Here is an 8,739-nt window from a genome sequence, read left to right as displayed (position 1 = left end):
ATTGTGCTGGTCCAGAGTTTCATACATGGATCTGTGATGTCTGCAAGTGAATTAAGCTACTTCTTTCATTTTTCACAATTGTCTTATTTAAATTTATTTGATTTCAGATGTTTATGTCTATTTTTGTTATTTATATGTTGGTTTATGCCTATATTCCATATATCGGTACCTATTCCATATTTGGTTACTCATTTGGGATTTTATTTTTTTGTTCGATTTTGTTTTTTTGTTAATTAAGATATTTAATAGAAGGCTTTTAATTACTATTCGGTACCTATTCCATATTTGGTTACTCATTTGGGATTTTATTTTTTTGTTCGATTTTGTTTTTTTGTTAATTAAGATATTTAATAGAAGGCTTTTAATTACTACATAAAAATGTATGACTGATGTGTCATAACATTAAATTGTTTTCATTTCTATAAAAGTATTATTTTATATCCCCAAAACAAAATGGTATTCCATAATTGGCGACTTTAATCTAACATTACAGTTTTACTTGAGACCGCTTTGTTATATACTTGTCCATATTTTTAGACAATTTCAAACTTAGACTATTATTCTGTCTTTTCTGTATGAGAGGAAATAATGCTTTACTATATATAAACATTTTCTTGCGCTGACCCGGCCAGTCAGCAATCTTACACTTTTGGCGAAGAAACGCAATAGCGCCCAATACTCCACAAGGGAAGATGAAACTAGAGACAGTGGGAGAAAGAGAGAGAGAGAGAGAGAGAGAGAGAGAGAGAGAGAGAGAGAGAGAGAGAGAGAAACATTTCCTACTCAGCTATCAGAACCATTTTCACAAGGGTTTTAAAGATTCGAACTTTAAAGGTGGCCGCTCTGAAAAGTTTATTTGATGTACCTAGGTACATCCGTACCAATCTCTCAGGTTATATACGCAGCCATGATATTCTGCGTCTCCCTATGCTTCTTTTTCCTTGAATCTTTCCTTGCATAATCAATTGGAGCAAGTTGCATCTCTCTCCACGTGTAATATGTACTAGATATTTTAATTTTCTTGCTTTGATGTTAAGATTTCCATTTCTTTATTCATCTTTTTCAGAACCTCTTTGTTTGTGACGTGTTCTGTCCATGATATTTTCAGAATTCTTCTGAACACACACAGTTCGAATGATTCTAGTTTTTGCATAGATGCCGCATTCAAGGTCCAAGCTTCCATTCCATAAAACAAAGTTGAGAAAACCTAGCACCTAGCCAACCAAACTCTTAGCTCCAACTTCAAATCTTCAAATTCAAAATGCAGAGCACTTTTCTCATTTTGTTAAAATTTGCTCTAGCCTCTTCTATTCTGATTTTGTTTTCCTGGAAGTAATCACCTGTGGAGTTGATCACTGTTCCAAGATATGCATATTGGTTGACTCGTTCGGCATTGGATCCGTTTATGAAGAGATTCTCGTTATATCTTTGAGAATTCTCATAAATTTTGTCTTCTTGACGTTCATTGTTAAACCGAATTCTTGTCGAAACTCCGCTATTGTGGTCACCAGCCTCTCAAGATCCCCAATATTTTCGGTTAAGTTGACAGTGTCAACCGCATATCTAATATGTTGTTAATGGGAACTCCATTTACCTTTATTCCAGTTGTTTCACCCTCAAGAGGTTTTTCAAGATATTTTCCGAGTAGGGATTATAAAGAATTGGCGACAACATGCATATATAACCACCCACCTGTCTTACCCCACGTCTGATTTCAATTTCCTCAGACAGCTAATCGTTAACACGTACTTTTGCTCGTTGCTTATAGTATAAATTCTATCTTTTTTGATTTCAGGACATGCATTCATTGTTTATGTTGTACTTTGTCGAATGCTTTATTATAGTCAATAAAACACGCATATATTTATCTTGATTGACGTCCAATTGCGTATCATTAATGTATAAAATATCAGGGCCGCCGCTACCATGTGTGCAAAGTGTGCATCGCACACGGGCGGCCGATTATAGGGGCGGCAAAAAGCAGGCCACTGATGATAATACTTTTTTTATAACGAAAATGAATTCAAAAAAATTAAATAGTAATGATTCAGATATTTCTGTAAACTCTAATATTCCAAACAATCTAAACAAAAATGCCAGAAAATGTTATTTATTATATGAACTGCCCTTTTACAGTTCTGAACATTTATGATTTGTTAAGCTAGTACGATACGACAATAGAATACTTTCCGAGAATTTAGATAAGTGCTTGTTAAGTTGCTCTCATTGAGTAATAAAAAAGTCTTTTTTATTACTCGATGGTTTAAAAAAATCTTTTTTATTACTCGAGCTATAATATTGCTCCTTTATACTTATGTATGGTTATAGCATAGCTGGGTTACAGTTCAGTCTAAGTTGAGAATTTGATGACTGTAGACACGCTTTTGATAAACGATTTTGTTTGTAATATATATAGTAGTGTGACCGTTTCTTTTGCACACTACTGTATTTCAAATAGGCCTGGATCCCGCGTACCAAAAAAAATGTTTATTAATAGCAAGCTGAAAATTTGTTAATAGCTTAATGGTGTCTAGTCGGGCAAACTTTGATGTACGGGAACACTGGAACAAAGGAAGTTTTAATTGTAGAACAGTTTAAAAATTTGGAACGTCAGATTACGAAAACGTCCCATGGATTTTGTCAGACAGAACATCCAATTGATTTGTTACCCTTTCATTAAACTCTCATGCAAAAATCAGACTGCTATTACTAGCCAACATGATTCCTGTCATTTAACATGTTCTTCGTGTTCCACTCATTAAAATGCCCAGTTGGTGATAAACACTAGTCTGATTTTTAACAAATATAGTCTGTAACAAATCATTGGAAGTTATGTCCGACAAAATACATGAAACGTTTTCGTAGTCTGACGTTCCAAATTTTGTTCCAAACCTGTTCCACAATTAAAACTTCCCCTGTTTCAGTGTTCCCATAAATCAAAGTTTGTCCGACTAGACACCGTTAAGCTATTAACAAATTTTCAGCTTGCTATTAATCAACTTTCTTTGGTAAGCGGGATCCAGGCCTATAGGTATATTTAAATATATTAGTAAATGCTGAGTAAACAAGTCAGCATGCTGAATGTTGTAAGTAGTCTTGTAAACAAAACTTAGTGCAAGATTGCATCTCTGTATATTATTATTGACATAATAATAACTTTTTTTTGGTATGGTCAGGATCCAGGTCTAAAAGTAACGTCGAGATCAGAGCAATTATTTTTCATATACGCGTTACGGTCTCCTGCACATGTCTTTAAATACTAGTACTTATGTTGAAACGACTACCTAAAGTGTTGGAAGGGGGGCGGCAAATATTAAGTTGCACACAGGCGGCCAACATTTTAGCGGCGGCCCTGTGTCCACTTAATGATATATTCGGTTATGGATGACTTTAAGTAGCAACTTTAGCACATGGGACATCAAGCTAATGGTGCGGTAGTCGCCGCATTTTCTTGCGTTTTTCTTTTTAGGGAGGCAAAAAATCGAAGGATCGTTACTAATAGAACAGTGTTAATATGGCAGTTGATGACAAATGAGCTCAATCAAATAGAAAGGTATTGCGTGCGCAATTCCACTGAGATAATTTGCATATCGTGTTTGTCCATTACAGAGGAGGATTCGAATAATTGTATAGCGAACCTTGTACTCTGTAGTTAGAAGTAACAATGGGTCCTTCAACGGGGGGAAAACTATTCATAGTAGAGTATTATTTTATTACAGAAGACAGAGTTTAAAATTAGTCTCGAAATAATATAGTGAATATTTTAATAATCTGGTACCAAGCGACACCGCTATAATCTGTATTGTGTCAACGGACGTGAAGGTCTGGTAGGTCCTTAATAATCTTTACAAAGAAAATTACTAACGTGTCCTAATCAGGTGTTGATGTTACTAAACCGAAATTATCGACAAAGAACCCTGAAATGAAACATCAGTAATATAACATAATTTCAACGACTATTTAAAGGTACAATGTGGATTTCCGTACCGAACACAGATTGTAGTCTAAGAGCTGGGAGAGGATTTTGTGCGTGATAAGTAATATGGAAAAACTGTACGGGGATATGTTGAATTAATTGTGTACATGATTTTCCCCAACGGCCGGAAACCAGAGTGGGGAACGAGGGTAGTTATAAGCAGGGCCGGCGATAACGGGCCTGCAAGGGATGCACTGCAAGCGGGCGCCCCTGTTTGAGGGGCGCCAGAATGAGCTTTTTTCTGCTGGTGTTATGCAAAATACTAAAATAGAAAAATTTATTTTTTAAATGTGACTTAAATTCGCCATAATACTCTAATCTGTGTTTGTTAGTTTTGTAGATCACACGACATGTAAAATATACAAAAATATGAAATGTCGTATAGAATTCTTACCATGGAGTAATATAATTTATTGGTCAAAGGTGTCATATTTCAACCAAACAACTTTGCTCTTAATGAGAAATTTCTTGAAGTTTTTGTATCAGCAGTTATGAGAGGAAATGAATGACGTCTAGTAAAACAAGATTGTGATACTGTTTTCTTGCCGCCTGTCTAATAATATCAAATTAAGTATTAGTCCTGTAAAAACATAATATTTAAAATAAACATTTTAGTAAAGTTTAGATTAGAGTTTAGAGTTTTTTTTTTGGCAGTAGTAGATTTAGTATTATTTCATGTGATTATAATGCAGAATAGTTTGTCAGTTGTACTCTGCAGTTAAAGAACCTAGTTTTGCATTCAATTAATATAAAATTATATTTGTTAAGTACCTACTCAGCACTATTATTAAATTACGGTTTCACATTACTGCAGAAGCATAATATTGACGTTTTAAAGTTATTATTTTTATTTAGTTAAATTTAAATAAAAATGGATCCAAAAAAAATTATCTGGGGCACAAATCGAAAAAGAAAAGCCGAAAAAGAATAAATGCCAAAAACAACAATCTTAGTTGTCTTAGTCAATTTCTTAAAAAAGTTAAAGTGAAGTTGTTTTGTCATGTGATGGGTCCAATAAAAAACTGTAGCCGAACTTTATTTATCGGGGGCATTTGCGGACTTAAGTCGGTGTCTCGCTGCCCGAAACACACATTTTAGGACACAAGTCCAAAATCAAGTCATTAATAGGGAGAAAAGCTCTTCTAGCTACCTTACCCCTAAAATCAGGTGGTTTAACCATAGAAGATGTCCCATTACCCAGGGCATCCAAGATAGCGTTCAGTACCTACAAAACCTCCTCATTGGTTATGTACTGCGGTGTATATTATAACGGGATGGTATAGCTTGAGGGTCAGATAGATACCCACTCCAGGTTACGCAGTGCGACCGGTTTGATCTTCGGACATGTGGATCTTACTGTTCCAATGTTCCATTAGAGCACACATAATGTCCCCGAGGTTGGGGTTGTACGAGTATCTGTGTGTGTGGGGATGGAGGGGGGCGCCAGTGCTAGTTTTGAAGGCGGGCACCTTATACCCTAGCGCCGGCACTGGTTATAAGGGGTCAAAGTCGCGGTTTTTATTATTTTTTGACGCTCATGATCGAGATAGTGCACCAAAATTTGGGAATAAGTAGGTCATGACGTGACTAAATAAAATCTCCAGGGGCGGAACGCTGCGTGGCCGACAAAGGGGTGGCGGCAGGGGTGAATATAAAAATTATAAGGGGTTTTTTGCGACGTTCGGGATTCAAATAGTGCACCAAAATTTGGAAATAAGTAGACTATGACATAACTAAGTAAAATCCCCAGAGCCGGAAACGAGAGCGGGCGACGAGGATAGTTATAAGGGGTCAAAGTCGCGGTTTTTATTATTTTTTTGTGACGCTTATAATCGAGATAGTGCACCAAAATTTGGGAATAAGTAGGTCATGACATAACTAAGTAAAATTTCCAGTGCTGGAACGCTGCGTGGCCGACAAAGGGGAAGGGCAGGGGTGAATATAAAAAATATAAGGGGTTTTTTCCGACGTTCATGATTGAGATAGTGCACCAAAATTTGGGAATAAGTAGACCATGACATAACTAAGTAAAATCCCCAGATGCGGAAACCAGAGTGGGGGACGAGGGTAGTTATAAGGGGTAAAAGTCGCGGTTTTTTTATTTTTTTGTGATGCTCATGATGGAGATAGTGCACCAAAATTTTGGAGCAAGTAGGTCATGACGTAACTATGTAAAATCTTCAAGGGCGGAACGCTGCTTGGGATACAAAGGGGTGGTAGGCAGGGGTGAGTATAAAAATATAATGGTTTTCTTGGCGTTCGTGATCGAGATACTGCACCAAAATTTAAGAATAGGTAGATCATGACTTTACTAAGTAAAATCTCCAAGGGTAGAACGCTGCTTGGGGCACAAATGTTGTGCTGCGTCACAAATAAATAATACAAACTGCGACTTTGACCCCTTAAAACTACCCTCATCCCCAACTCTGGTTTTCGCCCCTGGAGGTTTTGCTTAGTTACGTCATGATCTACTTACTCCCAAATTTTGGTTCACTATCTCAATCACGAAGGTCGCAAAAAATCCCTTATATTTTTTATATTCACCCCTAGCCCAACTCCTTTGTCGGCCAAGCAGCGTTCCACTCCTGGAGATTTTACTTAGTTACGTCATGACCTACTTATTCCCAAATTTTGGTGCTATATCTCGATCACGAGCGTCACAAAAAAATAATAAAAACCCCGACTTTGACCCCTTATAACTACCCTCGTCGCTCGCTCTCGTTTCCGGCTCTGGGGATTTTACTTAGATATGTCATGATCTACTTATTCCCAAATTTTGGTGCACTATCTCAATCACGAACGTCGCAAACAACCCCTTATATTTTTATATTAACCCCTGCCCCACCCCTTTATTGGCCACGCAGCGTTCCACCCCTGGAGATTTTACTTAGTTACATCATGACCCACTTATTCCCAAATTTTGCTGCACTATCTTGATCATGAGCGTCACAAAAAAAAAATAAAATCGCGACTTTGACCCCTTATAACTACCCTTGTCCCCAACTCTGGTTTCCGGCTCTGGGGATTTTACTTAGTTATGGCATGGTCTACTTATTCCCAAATTTTGGTGCACTATCTCAATCACGAACGTCGCAAAAAACCCTTTATATTTTTTATATTCACCCCTACCCCCAGTGGCGTAACAAACTCCGTCGGGGCCCACCCGCAGAATTTGAAATGGGGCCCAAACTTTATATTATTTTCCGTGATAACTTAATGAACAATTTTGCAACATAACTTTCCACTTGTAAGTGCCTCGAAGAAGATTGTAGTAATGCTTAGGATTTTTTTTGAATTTTTTTAATTTCATTTTTATTTTTTTTGTGGAATTTATGGCTTTGGTGGGAACCAATTAGTTTAAAAATTGTTAGAAATAGATATTTTTAAAATAACAAGCAAACAAAAATATTATAAATTTTAAATTCGTATTGTTAGATTTTTTCTACGCGCGACTGCTTACGTGACAGAAGTGAGCGAGACTGCTCCCGCGTTAAACAATTACTACTAAATACGACTTATTTAACAAAAACTTTTTTGTGTTAGCGTTATCATTCACTGTTCATAACAACTTACATTTCTCATCTTTATCGGTATACAGACCTGAACAAATCCCTACGTTGGCTCAGTGTAGATGGTCTTTAAGTTGTGATGGAAACACCAAATAATAGTAGCAGAGTTTATTGATGAGACTTACACTATGGATATTGACCCGGGGTACTTTGAGTAAAGACTTAAATGATGATCGTTGAAGACAATCACTGGCGTTAATGAATTAATAATAATTGAAATTTCTAGACAAGAGATCTTAGTTTTATATAAGTTTAAATTGGGTCAATGTAAACACGGGCCCCGCGTGATTTTGTGTATCTAATTAAGGTAAATTGTTTATCTTATGTCAGCAACTTTTGGCTGATGTCCAAATTATATTATTGATAATTGACCAAATGTGTATGTAATTTAATTAATTACGTGTGTGTGTTTAATAACAAATAAATGCATTCGATCTACTGGATGATAAAATGATACTGTCCAATTTCGGATATGAATACTGAATATTTGATATTGGACAGACCCATTCCAAAAAAGTGTGTTTGCGTAGCTTGGAACCTATGGGAAACTTTTTTATTACATATCTATATTACGAAAAAAAGTTATTCTTCATAAAATGCTCTGCATGGTATAAAACCTAAGTTGCAATAATCAGATAATAAATTTTATTGATTTTATACGAGGTATATCAAAAAATATTAATTTCGCTCAATAGTACCTATACCACCTTTATATTTTACAATATTGAAAAATTTTATTATAAAAAGTTGTTCGCAATTAAAAACTATGTTTAAATACGCAATTATATCATTCCAGTTGAAATATTGTGAACTATAAAGGTACTTAACTCTTAGAGAGAAATTCATATTTTTCGACATACCTCGTATAAAGTTGGTAAAATGTGATATATATTACGATTGAATCTTCGTTTTGAGATAATGCAGAGCTTTTTATAAAGAATCTGATAAGAATTTTATAAATAATTTTTTCGTAAAATTAAAAAATTAATAATAAAATAGTTATTATAATTATTGTAATAAAATGATGTTGGTTATCGGTAATTTGAGAAATATTTGGAAAAATTAATTATTTATATACAAGGATGTAATTACATATTAAAATTAAAATCGTATATTGTTAAATATAAAAGTAGTTTATCCTTGAGTTAAATTCCTATTTTTTGACGTATAAAATTGATAAGCTTTGATATCTGA

Source organism: Diabrotica virgifera, chromosome 8, assembly GCF_917563875.1.
Source record: "Diabrotica virgifera virgifera chromosome 8, PGI_DIABVI_V3a".
Lineage (NCBI taxonomy): Eukaryota > Metazoa > Arthropoda > Insecta > Coleoptera > Chrysomelidae > Diabrotica > Diabrotica virgifera.
This window is presented reverse-complemented; position numbering follows the sequence as displayed.